Source organism: Strix aluco, chromosome 5, assembly GCF_031877795.1.
Source record: "Strix aluco isolate bStrAlu1 chromosome 5, bStrAlu1.hap1, whole genome shotgun sequence".
Taxonomy (NCBI): Eukaryota; Metazoa; Chordata; class Aves; order Strigiformes; family Strigidae; genus Strix; species Strix aluco.
The window spans coordinates 54330599-54348641 of record NC_133935.1 but is presented as its reverse complement, the minus strand read 5'-3'; the positions used below and the strand labels follow the sequence as shown (position 1 = coordinate 54348641).

At 35.1% G+C, this 18043-nt stretch overlaps 1 protein-coding gene across 2 annotated transcripts in view; it reads left to right on the top strand.

Annotated features, from left to right (window-relative positions):
• ARID2 (AT-rich interaction domain 2) overlaps nt 1–18043 on the top strand; it is a 109418-nt gene that overhangs the window by 2344 nt on the left and 89031 nt on the right. The window lies entirely within an intron of this gene.

Here is an 18043-nt window from a genome sequence, read left to right as displayed (position 1 = left end):
TTTTACATCTGCAAGCCTTAAACTTTGAAGGGATCCCAAGTATATAAACAATGTATGTCAGAGCCATTTTTATTGATTGTTTTAGAATGACACTACTAAAGAACTGTTACTAAGAGATCATGTTATTGTAGTTACAGAAACTTAGCTTGATTTTTGGAGCACTGAAATGTGTTGATATATGTAAACTTGTTTACTGCTCAGTGGGGTCAGACATTGAATGAAAATGCATCTGCAGGAAGGTAGACTGCTTTGGATAAATTATCTTGTTATCAACTACTAGCAGCATACGTTATTTTTTATTTTAGAGTACAAAGAGCTAAGTAATTTTTTTATTATTTGAAAAATAGTAGATTTATGCAGTTTTTAAAAATAAGATTACATTCCTTGAAATGATACAGGTTATTTTTTGTGATGTAGATTATTTTTTAATGTAGCATGGAGTTCATATTGAATATTTTAAATTACTGTGTGTGGTACTATTCAGATGACATTTTAAAAAAAAATTATTAACTTTTGGTGACTATTCTTTGTGTGAAAGATTTTACAATTATTGCATATGTAGTGTTTTCAGATGCTGTATGTAGACAATTATATTTCATTTAGAATAAAGTTTTATGTATGTTGGTTAAGGAATGTAATTTTCTGTTTCTGAATTGTATAAATTATATTTTTCATTGCAATTAACGATAATCTAGATGTGCAATATGTACAAAAGATGTATGGGCTTTTGGACTTCTGTTTTGATGATCTGAGTACACACAAGCTTTATCTGTCTCTAGTTTGGCCTTCTGAATTAGGAAATGCAGTAATTGTACAGGTGCACTTTCTATTGGTTGTCCTAGATTGACTTCCAGCTTGAAGCTGTAGAGTTCATAGCACAGTGGAGCAGTTATTGAGTTACAATGATGTCTGGAAAACCTTAGTCAGATATCTGTAGTTACTGTATTTTTCTTTTTTTTGGTGGTGACATATGATTGCTTTAAGATTCAGACTAAGAAAAGAAATTACCATTGTTAATAGCTTTACCAAAGTTTATGATTGTTAGTAGACCTAGGAATGAAGTGGGAAACTCACTTTAGGATGTCCTTCTCTGTTGGTGTTTTTTGGTTGTGTTTTTTTTTTTTTTTTTTAATTCCCCTCTACTACATAGAATTGAGATAGTGTTGCTGGAGATTTGTTGGGTCATAGAGAGCAGTTTTTTGCTTTTTGAGTTTTTCTGTTTCACCATGTAGTCTATTACTTGACTAGATTTTACATATAATTTGCAAAATGATAGTTTTTTGGTTTCTACCCTTTCCTTCTTATTTCCATATTTTGTAAGTGTTTGAATGGCCTAACTTTTTGCAGTAGAAGGTTGTATGTCATTTGTGTTTTCATTTGTATTTTGAAAGTATATATATGCTGTGACAGTTAACACAATTAATGTTAATTTAGCTTTCTAATGACTATTAATTTTTAATAAGGTACTACTTTTTAATTTAGAATCAGACATACAAAAATGCTATTTTTATTATTAGCATGCTGGTATTAACATAATTTAAAATACAGTTGCTGAAAATATGTATAAATGATTACAAACAAATAACTGAAATATTTTTTTTAAACTTAGGGATTTTCCTAAATTTGGACTCTAGGAAAAACAGTTGATGAACAGTTAAGATGAAGAATCTTTAAAAATGTCTGTTTTATCATAATCTGTGATTTACTTAGGCCATTCTGAAATAAACTGTCAAGGTTGTTGGTTTTGGGGTGGATTGGTTTTTAGTGGTTGTTTTGGTTTTTGTTTTTTTGTTCTTGTTTTTTCTGAATTACTGCTTTACTCACTGTTGCTTTTCACATAATCTAAGTTTGCTGTGAACTGTTTCCTAGCTGAGGTCACCTCCTTACATGTGCAGTAATGAGACTGTATATACACATGTATCTGTGCTAGGTTAACGTTTGTTAAGCTTTAACCTAGAAGATTTAGGGTGGGGATTTGGTTATAGGGAAAGAAAAAATGCTCTAAGGATAAATTTGTAAACAGGGTCTTGTTTATCTCTGTTGAAGAACATAACCTGAGTTTTCTTATAGGGGTAGATTTTCATGAACTGCTGAGCAATTATCCTTGGAAAAAAAAATTTCCTCTTGAATCTCAATTATGACTATAATCTTGGCCTCACTATTGTAATGACTTTGCAAACAAAGCCAAACTGAGGCCTATCAACTTTCATATAAATTTTTATCCAGTTGTATGTTGTGTGTCCGCTGTAAAGCGAGGGATCTGCATGGCAGATGGGACCCTGTTGAATTCAGAGGGATTCAGTGGTGTGCACCTACATGAACACATTTGCAGACTTGGATTTGTGATGGTTTGTGATGAAAGTTGCTTCTTTCTATGAAACATCTGGCATACCATGTTCGCTGAGATAAGATCTCAAGCTACATGGACCACTTGCTCGTTTTGCTGTGTTATCTGTAATAACGCTGTCATTTTGACTTAAAATTACTGTGTAAATAATTTAGAAAGTTGAATTATTTGTGTGACGTCAGTAGTCCCATTGGCTTGATGAAACCAAATGTTTTGTAAAACAATCATTGGCTTATGTTTTTTCTAGGCAGTTGAGGTGTGTCTTTTATTTAAATAACTTTTTCATTTTGACTGTTGTGGAATTTTGCGGCGTGTCTTTGGGATTGTATGTTAGGCTTCATTAAATATGTGAATCGTTTAAACTTCCGATCTAATTTTGATCGGCTTTATGATAGGTGGTATTTGAATAGATGATAGAGAATCGTATCTACCCCTTCTCCCTTGTGCTGCCCTCCCTTTTCTCTCACTGGAAAAAGTTACTTATAATAGGGAAAGTCTGAACCATTCAAACTTTGTGCCTGTGTTGCTTTGAGCCGTCTGACAGGTGAAGTAATTTATGCACTGTGGTTCTTAGTGAGCAGTCAAAAGCCACAGTGCCGATAACCATTGATAGACTGTACCTTGTTAATGTAGTTCTGTAAGTCTCTACAGCATCAGAGAGTGTAATTCCCTTGGATGTAGTGCAAATTAGATGTTTCATCTCAATTGAGGTGAATTAGTAAAGCATTTTCTAAATGCTTCTCTAAAGATTATTTTATAATGTTAATGAAAGTATTTTAATATGGGGTAATAAATGTAAACATCAGTAATGTGGGCATGCTTTTACATTTTTGTCAGTTGGTAAACATACAGTAGGTGAAAGGAAAGTTAACATGAAGTATAGCCTGGTTTTTATGTTAATGGTTGATTAGGTTACAGTCCTACAAAGAATTGGGCTGATGTGACCTTATATATTAGAACAAGGTTGTGTTGGTTTTCATGTGAGCGTAAGCAATACATTTATTTCTGTTGTGGGTCTTCATCTATTCTTGGGGAGTGCAAATGAAGTATGCCTGACTGAATTAAAAATCCATTGTCTTTTAAAAGGTATTTATCTGCATTAAGTGAAATTATGTGAAACAACTAAGTGTAAGGTAAAATAAGTTTAAGTCTCAGTTCTGCAGAGAATTTCTGAAAGGTGGGAAGCAGGTGTGTATTGTAAACTTCTGATAGAGGCAGCAGGAATGAGTTAGTACTAGTTAAAGGTGAATAAGAATTTGCTGTTGTAAATATTGGGGAGGTAAGGGGAAGTCAAGTAGAGAGGAAAGAAGTCAGTTCATAAATGAGAAGTTGCATAAAGTTATTATGAAGGCAAGCCATTAGGCTGAATTTCCTGAAATTCCATATATAGTAGGATGAAAAAGTGTGAGCAGTTAAAAATCAGGACCATATGAAATACTTATTGACAACAAATGGGGTTCTTGAAAGATCTGAAGGTATTTATAGGTCATTTGATCTTCAAGATGTCACTAAGAAATTGAATAATAGTACTGATTTCTTTTTTTTTTTTTAAAAAGGGAGGGAGGAAGAAAAAAGAGGCATGAGCTGAAGAACTAGACAAATTTAAGGGATTCTGTTCCTAGTAAAATAATGGCAGAAATATTAGGGAAACAGTAACATGCAGCCTGGAATTTTCCAAGCAAAATTACTTTAAAAGACTTTTCTTTGTTATTCTTGCTCAGTGTTTAAAATTAGGAGCTGATGCTGCAACAGCATCTGCACACAGATCAGTGAGTATGGAGAAGTACAGGACTGGCTTGCTTGCCAGATCTGATTGCAGGTTCAAGGCCCCAGTGGATGAAGAGAAAGTTGTATCTGTAGTAATATTTTACATATCTTCTAAAATTCAAATACATCTCAGAGTCTCTCATTAACAAATTATTTATGTATATGGATAATCATCTGAATGAAGAATTGTTTGAAGGGCCATAAACAAAAATAGAACAAAGTATAAAGAATAGATTTGGTGAGTCACAGCAGTTTTAGGTGCTAAAGGAGTAACATCAGTGATTACATGTGCACGTAGTAATACAAGTTTAGCCATTTTAGGCATATTTAGTGTCTGGATTAGTTATGAGAAGGTGAATTGTGCACTTGTGACGTTAGCAGACAAGGATAGTGGGAAGAGTTAAACACAAGTCAGGGCAGAAAAGAAAAGGTTATCTGAAGAAATTAGGCACATTGTTGGAAAATACAAATGAGATTTAGTTTGGAAAATGCAAGCTAAAACAGTTGAGGGACAGTAATCCAAAACAGGTATTCATTGTGAGGGAATAACCTGGAAAGCAGTATTGCTGAAAAAGGGATAGGAGTGCTACCATGGGCCTGATAATCCTGTCAGTTGTGTGCACCCAACTCCCTTTCATATGAAAGGGATTTCTGCATGCTTCTGACAGGAAGAACAGGCCCCAATTTGCAATATGAAACATAGACTTCGTAAAAATCAGAATGAGTTTAGGTTGCATCCACAGAGTCATTGAACAAGTGGAAGATAAGTTTTTGTATGAGATTGTGTGACTGTATTTGGAGTACTATTTTACTTTCAGAGCCTTTGCAACAGGTGGGGCAACTTAGCAGAAGCTTAGAGAAGAGCAACAAAACGTTAAGAAGGCTGAAGGGACTAACTGATCTTTAAAAAGATTTGAGAAATAAGTATGTTTTGCTTGGCTAAATTAACATTTTGGGTGAGAAGGGTAAATGGTATTTTACAAGCATTTTGAGGAGCCTAAATACTTAAAAGGGAGATAATTTTAAATAAAGTGAGAGGCTGTGTTAACATGTAAGCTGAGATGAAACCAAGGGAGAAAATTCAGAGCAGACAGCTGCTCAAAAACCCCCAAGATATACCTGTATACGTTCTAAATAATATGCCAAGCGGAGTATGGGGGAACCTGTGGGTCATTCAGAACCAGCCTGGTCGGGACACTAATACATGTGCAACAGGTAATGAGCCAGGACTGGCAGAGAAATGGACCAGATGACCTTACAGGTTCTATCCATCCTTGAATAACACTATAATGAAGGTTTTCATCTTGCATAGCTACAGACTTTTATTGCAACAGTACAGACTTCACCTGTGGAATCTGATGCGCTTAATTTTGTCGCAAATCCTGCAGTCATTGATGACGCAGGAAACAAATACATGGATGACATTTTTAATTTCTTTTAAAAATTATTTTTTCCCCCTCAAGATAAGAATTGTAACGTGTGTTTCAGTCAGATGTCTTGAGACCTTGCTTTTAAGTCTGAAGTGAATATTTTACATAGTTGGAAGGAGAATTTTGTTTTATGTATTTGATTATGTAATCATGCAGTCAACATATTCACAATCAAGACTAGGTACTGTTCATGCTATAAAGCTTTATTTGGTGGAATTAAACATGTTGGTTCTTAAAATCTTAGAATGTCTCTCAATAGAAGTTACTTATTTGGATGGATATTGTCTTGTCAGAGTTGCTGGGAATCTGCTCAAAAGATAATAGAACTTTTATAATACAAAATTTCCATTAGGCCTTTTCTGAGGAGAGCAAGCAGCAGGTGAAAGGAAACATAGCTACCTTAAAATTGCTCTTTCTTAGAGTTATGTTGTGATACTAGTCACTATGCAGATGAGTTTGGCCTCTATCAAAGTTTCTGACCTTTTCGTTCAGAGGGTAAACTCCTTTTTACTGCTGAAAAATGTACTGAAAAATTAGTGTGATGAATGTTAACATATTTTCTCTTCCTGATTATTTTTCTGCAAGCTTTTTGTTAGAAATGACCTAAATCACTGCTGCTAAGCTGAAATACATTGGTTTATTTGGGGAGGGGTGAATGTTGTTTTTCAGTTTTAATACAGAATTCTGATTGTTTAACTTGAAAGCTTATCTAGAGACATGTCAGAACTAATAACCTACAAAGAACAAGTTTCTGGCAACACTGTAATAACTGTGGTGACTTTTAGGACCTACTGAATCTTCTAATATTTGGTGGAAAGTTTCTATGTTAAGGCCATTTTCTAATTTTTAACAGAAACAGTATCAAAATTAATTTGTGCTTTAAAATTATTGATACTTGTGGTAACATTATAGGTTTGACTAGATGGTAGGCGTATTACAACAAGATCAAGAATGTATATGGAATGCAAGGATATTGCTTATTTCCTTGTGAAGTGCAATAAGCCTGGGTTAAGAAAAGTGTTGGTTTTGTTTTGGGTTTTTTTTAAATTTTAGGGCTAGTAGGCCCTAATTACCTTGTTTATTTGCAGTTAAACCTCAATAGATAAGACTTTCATGCTCTTTTTTTTCTTTCCTATCCCACTCCCCACTTTATGCAGCAATGAAATATAGAAGTATAATTTGTTAAGCTTACAGATGAGGTACTAGAGGTACACAGAGGTTCAGACTGTTACTTTTGGGAGTGCATGTCAAATAGGAATGAAATCCAAATACAGTAAAGCCTTTTTTTTATAATACTAGAATCCAGTTCTGACAGGCAGATTTCTTCTTCCTGAGTCTTAGTTAAAACATCCATAAAAGGGGGCTACTATTATTTACTCTCTTTTAAAATTCTTTTTTAATCAATAGCTGAGGAAGCACTGTTTGAAAATAAAACAGGATAATGAATTGGAAAACTGAAAACTAAGTATGTAACAGATTATGAGAATAGATTGTGTTTTGTTCTGCTGTGTTTTGTTTTAAAATGCTTGTTCAGAGTGTCAGAGTGGTGTCTTGCAGCTTAAACGGGACTACTTGAAGTAACTGTAGTACCAGTCCACATTATTAGAAGACATAGTTCATAGAGGGAATTGGATATAGGCCCGAGATCCCATCACATGATCTTGTTTCTGGTTATCAGTCTGATACATGTTTATTCTGTGGCCCTAGTTAAATCATTTGCTGTATTTTTATTCATATTTGTAAAGTGGGTATGCTGATGTTTGTTTACCTATCTCACAGAGAAGTGTGAGACTGTAAGCTCTTTAATGCAGGGATTGTGTCTCTTCATGCTTCTATGTCATATCTTAAATATTTGAAAATGAATATAAATTAGGAATATATGAGGAAAATAAAACTATTCATAAGCTTGTTTGCCCTCTGCAGTGTTGAGAAGCAGAAAATGTAGCATAGATGAGAGGAAGAACAATCTTTATTCCTTAGGGAATAAATAAATTTGGGATACCTAAGCAGAGAAATATTGGAACGGTTGAAAGAAAGAAGCTTATCTTAAGGAAGGATAATAAAACAGCAAGATGGTACCCAGAATAGTGAGCTTAGGCTTTGCCTGAGGTACTAGATTAGTGAGCTAGGTATCAGATCTAAAATACAGTCTCCTTGGAGCAACAAGTTCAAGTCTAAGCAGACCTGAATTAGATTTTCAGCAACAAGGTAGTGATGCTGGGTTCTCTACTTTTTGTTTCCTATGTTTAAACTGAATGTGCATGCTTTTATTTTAACTCCAGATAAATTGTAGCAAGTAAGCTATGCTGCAGGAGGGATTGCATACTGTTACGAGTGGAGTTCTGTTGAATGGTGCACTGGAGCATGGTTGTCTGCAAGAGTGAACTGAGTTCATAGTATTTTCCTTTTTTATTGGTGTGGGAGGAGCAACTGTTCAGATTTGTAGTCTTTCAGAATAATTTACAGTGTTACTTGTCAATCCATAGCTGCCTAAAATACATAAAAATCCTATAAAGTAAAACGATCGTTCTGTTTCAGAGACCTCTTCTCTTGCATTGTTTGCTGGACTTTTTCATGTTTGCTGAAGTTTAGATGGGTCATACTTATGGCTGCATGCATATCCATTGTTACGTGCTGTGATGCCTGGTGGTTGGCCTCTACCTCCCAGTCCAAAGGTTGCTATACTTCCATGATAATCCACGTGTAGAGATTCTCAGCTCTGTAAATCACTAAATCACATGACTAACTTTGAGTAGCTCTGTAATAGTTCTTTGGAGAAGTGCTATAACAACATGTATTACTAGGATGCAATGTGTTGGGGTAACTTTTCATTTGGGATACATGCCAGCGGCTTAATTAAGCTAAATGAAAATAGTTTAATTTGGGGGTAAATGTAGCATGTTCTGAGTAGGTTAACAATGATTATGGTGTAGGATAGGTGTAGAACTGTGTGTGTGGTTTGGTTTGTTTTTTTAAAAGTATATTTGTATTAAAAAAAAAACTTGCGGAAGTAAACTTAGGAACAGTTCTTCCCTTACATGGATATTTTGCTCAGGAGTATCTGATGGCCAGGTAAACAGTGCCATGCTACAGAATTTACGTATATCCTATGTAATTTTGGGGAGGATAGCAGAGCTTTGAAACACTGGAGAGTCTCCCCTCAATACCACCTATGAAAACCTAAGAAAATTCTCATTTCTAACAGTATACATTCATATAATGCTACAGTTGCACAGTAAATACCTGAAAAAAACAGAAATTACCTCCTTTAAGTATGAATATGCAACCTTAACTTTGTCTCTAGAGAATATTCTTCATAATAGAGCCTTGTGCTCTCAGTAGTAAATGGGAATAAATTCCATGGCAGTATTAATCTGTTGTATCATTGTGAGATACCTTTTTTCCCCCCTCATATATATATATATACACACACATATAGTTCTGACTCATCATTCAAGATGGTATTTGATTAATCTCAATATTAGTTATTTCTGAGGAAGTTTTGAGCGTGCTTTCTGGGCATCCTTTCCTTACTATCTTGACTTCCATGGCATCACCCACGTGGACCAGTTCAGAAATCCTTTCCTTTGCTTGTGGGCTGAGAGTGATTCACTGTTGCAGTGCTGCTTACCCTGGCTGTCTAGCTCACAGGTCTTTTTGTCTCTCATTCTCTGCTAATCATCATCTTCTCAATCTTTCACTATAAGCTGGAATTCATCTTCGGTTCCTTGCCCCTTTGATGTCTGTACCCATTGACTGCACATGGAATATTTCCCGTAATCAAATGAATTCCTAATTGTAAAGAAAACTGAAGGAAAGAAAAGGTGTATGCAGGTAAAAGGGCAAGAGGACAAAGCACTAAATGTCAGGTGCCTAGCAACAGTAAAATACTGAATTTTACAGCAAAACTATAATAGATTCCATGGTACCTGAAAAAAAAATTTCTGCAGCTGTGGACATGCAGAATTCACAGGATTCAGACAAATACCTAAAGGGTATTTCACATACCTGAAAAATGTGCTTTCAGGTACTCTGCAGATCTAGGGAAGCATTGCAGCAATGGTGTGCATTTTGCTTGTTCTTCCAGGGTAATTTTTATAAGTTTAAGGTATAGAAATACAATTTTTTTTTTTTTAGTGAAAATTTTGTTTCTGAGCACAATTATGTGCCAAAGGCTGACCCCTGTAGTGAATTATTGTGTTTAACTGGATTTTAAGACTATACAGGGCCCTAACTACCATACAGCTTGGAATACTTCTAGTAAGCATTTTTTTCAAATGATTCAATGTACTTTATTTCCTTCAAATTTAGCTAAACTTGTTATCGTGTTTAATGCCATGTGCTTCTCTGTTTCTATAACATGAAGTTGTTTATTAGAAAGATGTTATGTTAGTGTGTAGAGAATCATAGTAAAAATGTATAAGGTTAGAAAATATTGGTGACAATGACTTCATCATGTTTAGTATTGTTTCATTCATATGTCCTATAGTCAATATGCTGTTACTACTGAAATAGTTACATTCTTAGAAAGGTGGTTTTTGTCATAAATGAATGCAAGACTTTTTTTCTATTTAGATTTTTATATTACCAGTATACAAACCCCATTTTCCTGTAGTAGCTTTCATTCTCCTAAGAAACAGTTTAATTGTATTTTGAAGAGGGTTAGTCCAACTGGTGAAGAAAGTGCTTCTTAAGCAGGATCAAAGAAAAAAGTGACTTAAAAATTATCTACTGTTCTGCATTTAACTGTAAACAAACACCCAGATTGCCTAAACGTACTGATACATTTCTCTATGGATATTTGTATGCAATGCAGTTTAAGATTATGATTGTCCATAAATTTATGTGCCTGGTAGAAAGCAAAAATATTCTGTTAGTTTTATGGTGACTTGATGCTTCTGTAGGTCTGCAGTAAGAGCTGCCTTTGCCCATGTGGGCAAAGTCTAGATCTGCTTAGGGGGAACCTCATCCCTCTTCAGAGCTAGGCTGAAATTGATGGCATCCTGTGTCAGTCCCGCAGTGTGCTTGTAAAGGTAAGGTGTGTAGGATGTGGACCATGTATATTAACACAAAATGTGCCTGCTTTTAGCAAGGAAAGAAACTAAAAAAGTGAAGTCAATAAAGATGCATTTAAAACTTACGATACTGGAATTGGTGTAAACAGTGTTCATTTCTTTAGTTGTCTTCAGGAGGTCTTTGCATGTAAGCAAAAGTTGCAGACTCAAGGTTTGGTGATTGTTTTCTTTTTAGAGTTTGTGAAAGCAACAGGATTTGTTTTCTATATGAGTAAATTAATTGAAGCTTGCTTTTTTGGGGGGGAAGGGGGCTGCTTGGTGATCTTGCTAAGTAAGGAAAACAAAAAGCTGTTATTATTTCTTGTTTTCAGAAACATCAAAGAATTTACTTGGTTTTATTATAATTTCACTAGGATAGTGTGATCTGTAGTACTGTCGACTTACAGTACTCACAGTGTCAAACTAAATATGATGAAAACCTTTTTTATATTGTGGAAATAATGATGGAAAGTTACAGTGAAGTAGACACAACATAAATATGATTGTTCACATACCATGTAACATAGAGCAATAATATAAATGTACAGGATTGTTGATCTGATTGCCTTACTAGATGAAACTTTAAAGGGGGCATTGTACAGGATTCTGCTGTAGAAGGCCACCAGGTGGAAGTGACTCTCAGGGCTGTCTCTCTTTCCTCAAGGCTTTTTTGGTTCAGATGATATGCATTTGCAATGGTTTGTGCCTTCAGAGACTTCATCTGTTTCTTGACTTGGCATCTGCCCATTGGGAAGATGCACATCTCCTGACCAGGCAGCCAGTTGATCCAGATGTGCAGCTTGGAGCCTCTAAGGTGCGTGTGTACTGCTAGGTTGATACTCTGAACAGCCAGCTGGGAGGCACGTGCTAACCCCGCCTCCAGCTGGGCCAAATAACACATGTTGCTTCTCAATCACCTGTAGGCCAAAGAAGAGGGAAGACAAGGTGTTTGGAGGTATTTTAATGAGGGGGGGGAGAAGATCATTTGAGCATAGGTAGTCAAATTGCAAAGGGAAGGAATGTGAATACAGAGTGAGCTGGATGCATTCATGCACTGGATGAGGAGACAGGAATATGGGACCACTGGTGTTTGGAAGAGCGGATGGGGTAGATACTGTAGAAGGAAGAGGAGGGGTTATGTAATCAAATGCTGGTAAGTTAGTCTTTACAGGCCAATTCCCTCATTTAAACTGGTCACTGGGTATTAACTGAGAGGTTCTGGGTTGCTACTGAGTGAAGGCTGTCCTTATTTGTAAAGTGCTGAGTGGTCTCTGACTTGAGTTGCACCATCTGCTTTCTACAGTGAGGTTCTGATTTACTGGTACAAGCTTCTAGTAGTTTTTCTGCATCTTTGCTTGCGCTACCAGTGCTACATAAACAGAATTAATTTTCTGTTAGTTTATATTTTTCATTAACACTGAATTTACCATTTTCATTTTGGTTTAAAAAAATCTGTCATCATCACAATTACTGTTACTTTAATCCTTATATTAAAATATCATAAAGGCATAACGTTGCATATAATCAAATAAAGGATTTTATCTCTCCCTTAAAAAGCTTGCAGGGAGAAAGATCTCATCTTGAAAAATATTTCTTCATGGGCATTGCTACATTTAAGAAAGCTAAGATGGATACAGTTGTAGAACAGTAAGGGTTTCTTCAAATGCTGTTGTCACTTTAAAAAAATTAGTAATGTTTATGAGTATTTTTTATGTTGATTATATAAGAAATGTATACATTTTATTGTATATGTGTGTATATATATATAGCATATGCAAGACTGGATGTCAACTTAAGTTCAGGAGAGGTTGCATCGACTTTCTGTCCCACCTCTAATACTACATATGTGTTAAGAATGAATTTTCAACAAGAGAGGAGAAGATTTAATGGAGCAAACTTTCAAAAAATCTAAGAATTTTTTCTATACCTACAACCCAAAGATTTAGAGGCCAACTTTGTATCTTACAGGTGGAAGTAGGTCCAAAGCACTGGTTTTTTTGACGGTTCTTGATCATATGTGATATGAAACTGTTGCTTGGCCTGGGCCATAGGCTTGTGTAATTTGGAAAGAGAACTTTTAAACTCAGTCTGCTGTAAGCAGAGTGTATAAAATGGCTGTTGTTTAAAACTACTCCAAGTTATGGAATGCAAGTTGTTCTGATCAAAACAATTAGTGGGTAGAAGGCAGGTGAGTAAGTCAAAGGTGTAGACAAACTATATTTTTCGTGCAACTCTGCAATTTCTACCATGTTATACAGATATTATACAGCTACACAGTTTTTGTTTCTACTATGATTGGAATTATTTTTGCCAATAAACACTTAAAAAAAATTTTTTTTACTAAAGATAATGTAAATTTGTGTTTAGCAATAGTGCTTGTTGCCGCTCTCTTTTGAGCTGTCAGCCACAGTGATGTCTCCAGAGAATAAAAGCAACACATTATTTAAAAGGGGTACATACCTCCTTTCTCTACATCTTGCCCTATGTCAGTGCATAGAGGAGGGTGGAAAAAGAGCATAGGTCATCATTCTTGCTTGCTGAAGTACATCAGAAATTATTGCTGTTATCTTACATAGCAGCTTGTGGTATCCCTTTTCAAGCAGACAGTCCTGCTGTCCCTTGAGTGGCTGCTGTGCTGCTGGCGTTGCCCCCCAGTAGTGATACGAGCTCTGCTTTTAGGGTTTTGGTAGCAGTGAGGACTTGTTTTGTTTATTAATTGTAGAGTTCTGCTTTCATGGAGACCTGCATCAGGGTTCCACTGACTACGTTAGCTGCTGAGACACGCTAGCAGATTCTAGTGTTGAATTGCCTAGTTCTTTTGCTGTTTATTTATTTGTAATAGATCAAGTTTAGTAAGTTATTCATATTGTCTTATGGTTCATTTTCTGAACAGAGAGGGTTTTTTTGTTTGCCTTTTAAATTTCTGGAGGTTGTCCTGCATACCCAGGAAAGTCCCATTATAAACTAAGCAGGAAGAAAAACACAGAGAATGTAGAGGAAAGGATTCCACATATTTAGGCAAGTACTCATTCTTGATATCTTCCCCTCCCCCCTTTTAACTAGTTTTTACTCAGTAGATCAAGTCTTGTCACTTAAGTAATTTTCAGGGCTTAACAGTTGTGTTGTCTTCTTGAAAGTTATTTACAGATGGAGATAAATAGGGGTTTTGGCTAGTGCTTAAAATGGAGCAGCAATTTAATGAGAATGATCAAATTAGTAAAAACTTCAGAAGGTCTCAGAGTAGTATGTATGTGGATACTAAATGAGGAAGAGAGAGAAAGATCAGAGGATCTTAGTGAGTTTTAAAATGAAGGTACATGATGATGAAAGAGGTTGTTATTTTTGTGGTACTTTAAAGAAAGCTGAGTAGGGACATTTTGCCAGGAGTGGTCCTAGAACAGGAAAGCTTTCGTAGTCACAGGTTGTCATGTAGAATGTTTGTGTGTATATAGATTTTATATGCAAAAAGCATAATAATTGAGAGAATATTAGGCATTGAATATCAAGGAGGCAACGATAGATTAATGCAGTATGGAAAGTAAAATGACAGAGTTCATCAAAGGATGACACCAAAAGTTACAAGTGTTGAGATGGGTAGATTTGTGGAGTAGAGTGAGTGCAGAAGAGACTGAATTATACTTGAAAACACTTCCCTTGACCATGAGAAATTCTTGTGTAATCAAGACACATAATCAAACAAACTTATGATAGTACCATGAGGATACTTGGTAGAAAGAGTACAAATAGCATGGAGTTAATAATAACTACACAGGAGGTGTATGGCTGATTATGAGCAATATAAAATGGACAGTTAAAGTTGAAAATACAGTGTAAAAAAGCAAGTGTAAAATGTTGCATGGTTAGGAAGTTTTGTAACATACCGTCAGTAAAGGAACGAGAGAATCCTTAGTACAGATTTGGACCTTTTGTCAGAGAGGGAATGGAGAGGCATTTGAAAACAAATACTGTTAAATTAGATTCTGCCAAGGCTCAAATCCTTCATAGGTTGATACCTCTTGCAGTGGGAACTGAAAGGCCTAAAAAGATGATGATAAAGTCCAGGAGCCATCTAGTAGCATATTTGAAGCATTATTTATGTAATGTCTTGTATTTATTTCCTTAACAACGTTGGTTGGTTTTTTTGTTGCTTTTTTTTTTTAAGCAATTCAAATGATATTTTAAAAAAAAAGGTCTCTCTGAGAATGTGTACCAGTTAGAGTTTCTGTTCGTTCTTTTTACTTTTAAGTGTAACATATTGCTATTATGGACCTTTCTTAAATGTTAAGTGCATATCAATTCAGAGACCACAACTGTGATGCCTGGCCATAATCCAGCTCCTGCTACATAAGGCAAGAACATCTTCCCTTAGAGGAAGGAAATCCCATGGAAGTATGTTTCTGCAGGATCATGCCAATGATCAACAGTACTTACTTGCTGGATGTGACTGACATTGTTGCTTTACCTTTTTTCTTTTTTTCCCTTTGTATCTCAATCTTCATGCATCTTTCTGTGCACTCATGTTCAAATGTTAATGTGGATGTTAATTGAGGATTCAAAGAATATACAGACTCCAACATAAACAAAAGAGAGGGAAATAAATGTTGATCTAAGTGTGAAATGAGATCATCTGTAGGACTGATTTTTCCCTCTTACCTATTTTTTTTAGACAAAGGTTATGCTTTTTATCAATAACACGTTATTGGCAAGTGACATCTTTTTGAGCAAGTGGTTGATTTTCAACCTCTTTTTCTTGTACTATATTAGTGCTTCAGAATTTTAAAGCTGGTTCTCAGGTGTCAGCTGCCTCTTGCGATATTCTCTGTAGCACCCTCCTCTTCTTAATAATCAATGTTGAAATGTAGTATATGGGTGGAGTCATATTCCATTTCCAGTTGCATATACTTTGACCTGTAGTTGGGAGGTTATTGATGGGGAAACACAATCCTAAGTCTGAACTGATACAGCTACCCAACTACAAGTTTGAGAACTGCTACCACAAGTGTTTCTCACTCTTATAGTAAAATATATGTATCTTAATCTTAGAAAATATTACATATTCAGTAATGCAATGCAGTATATGAAACTGACCTTCCCTATGGTTGGCAAGATCTTTTGGTAAGAACACCTTACAAAAGGTGGTTGGTTGAAAAGGTGTTTATTTTCATGTACTGTTAGTTCTTGCCCTGCAGGTTGCAGGCTTGTTTTCACTTTAACAAAATGTTATTTATAACAAATGTTTGTTGACTCCAAATGGATTGTTGGAGTTGTATTTTGCAGTTGTATAGCAAGTGTAATATTTCATACCTAAGAAACTTGATTTAATTAAAGATTTTTTTGGAAGTTCTTTAACGGAAAGGAAATAATGGCAATGGAAGACTACTTTAGCAATGGAAGAACTTCATTGTGGGCTAGCTGGCACTAGATATTTTGTGTCTGTGAGCCTCTGTCTTAGAAGCATGGATCCAAGAAACTTTTCTCAAAGGAGCAGTTTCTCAGCTTGGAATAGGAAGTTTTAATATCTCCCATTATTATGTTTTTCTCAAAGTGTTTTGGAAGTTTAGATTATAATTAGGAAATTCCTTTGTTGATGGTAGTAGTATTTTTCTGTAGATAAAGTTAAAATCTAAATGCCTGATTAATCTAAATTGTCCTGATTAATCAGGGATACAGTTATCACCAGATTTTAGTAGGCAGTTTTCCTCTAGCCTTTCTCAAGCTTGTTCTCCTCAATCTCTTGCACTTTTATGTATGTTTGAGGCCACCCCAATTATGTAGTATTTTTTTACCTTTTTGTAAACTTTCTCTAGAGGTACTAGTCTTCATGTATTTAGTCCGTGTGTTTCAGCACTGGAGTAAGCAGTACTCTTATACATACAAAAAGATAAGCAAATCTACTTTTTTTTTATCATTCTAAAAATTATTTATTTACTATTACATTAAGATCAGTTTTGGGCTTTACCTTAAATAGCAATCTCAAAAATAAATAAGTTACTTCACCTGTAGTTAGTGACTCACTGTTGACCTGATTTTAGTACTATATGTTGCTCATGAACACAAGGAATCAGTTGCCTTCCTGCAAAAATAGTGAAGAGGCTACTTTGTTACTTTTTAATCAGACACCATAAGGACAGTAGAATTGTCAAATTTATAGCTAGTATAAAGCTGATGTTTGCATATCACTTGTATGGAAGAGTAGGGAGGAATTATAATTAAGCTTATATGTAGTGATGTTTCACCTGCCACTTAAAGACCGGTAGTGTGTGTGTTTCCCTTTTGTCTCAAGCAGGTGGATGATGCTACTTCCCATAGATTTTAACTAAGGGATGTTCTCTGAGCGAGGCCATCATGAATGGTGCCAGGGTTCCCTGGTTTCAGAAGTTTTCAGTGTGTTGCATTTTATGTAAGGTGTGTGGTCTAGTAAATCTACCTAATAGTAATGTGATTAATCCAAAACGTGCTTATGTTGCTATTGTACAATTCAAGAACTACCCTACATACCAAATATACACCATATAAAACAGATTTAATTCTGGTAAAGAAATAGTTCTGAATATGCATTTACTACAAAACATTAAATATGTAATAAGATTTTGGAACATGTACTTTTTAGATCAAATAATATTTGTAGAAAGTAAAAGTATTTTAAAGATATGCATTGTGTTGCAATAACAAAATCATCTCTGAAGTGAATCATATATTTAAATGTATTATTATTTTCAGATTATGGTTAGCATAATAGAATTTTAGGGTAGTACAGTTTTGGTAAGAGTGGCTCTTAACTGTGATGTTCTTTGTAAAATGGGTTGGAGGGAAAATAGTTTCACTGGCATTTAAAGAAAGCCCTTAAACTCGGGAAAAATTTGAAACAATTCATTTATCTACAGTTAAAATAATGTATTTTAACCAAGAATAATTTTCCTTTGTTCCAAAAATGTCAGAAGCACTTATTTGTATAATTACTCAAAATTAAAAGAATAAGGATTCTTGTTCTGGGTTTTTGCTTTTATTATTTATGGTTGTGGACAGAGGTAAGTTGTCTTACATTTAACCTAGTAGAAAACCTGCTAGCAGTTCCTTACTTACCTCTTCCATTATGGTAATTTCAGACTTTTTTTATTTCCAGAACTACTTTCGGCTGTAGCAGACTACTGCAATTTGGCAAGGTCAAGGCCCTATAGTTAGAGAAGTGCCTTCAGTTCATCCCATTGTTACATTCTGATTTGTCTGCATTTTAGGTAGTTAAAATTGTCTTTCCCTTTCTCTCTCCTTTATTTGCATTCTTCAGGTTAATTTGACAGCATGTCAGAATGATAACTAAATATGAATGGCACCTATGCCACTGTCAAAAGAGCAAGGAGTAACATATGCTGTAGCTAGGATGATGTGTAAGTTCTTTTTGGGACTCAGGAGTAACGATGGTTTGGTTTTTCTGTTCTGAAATTTTT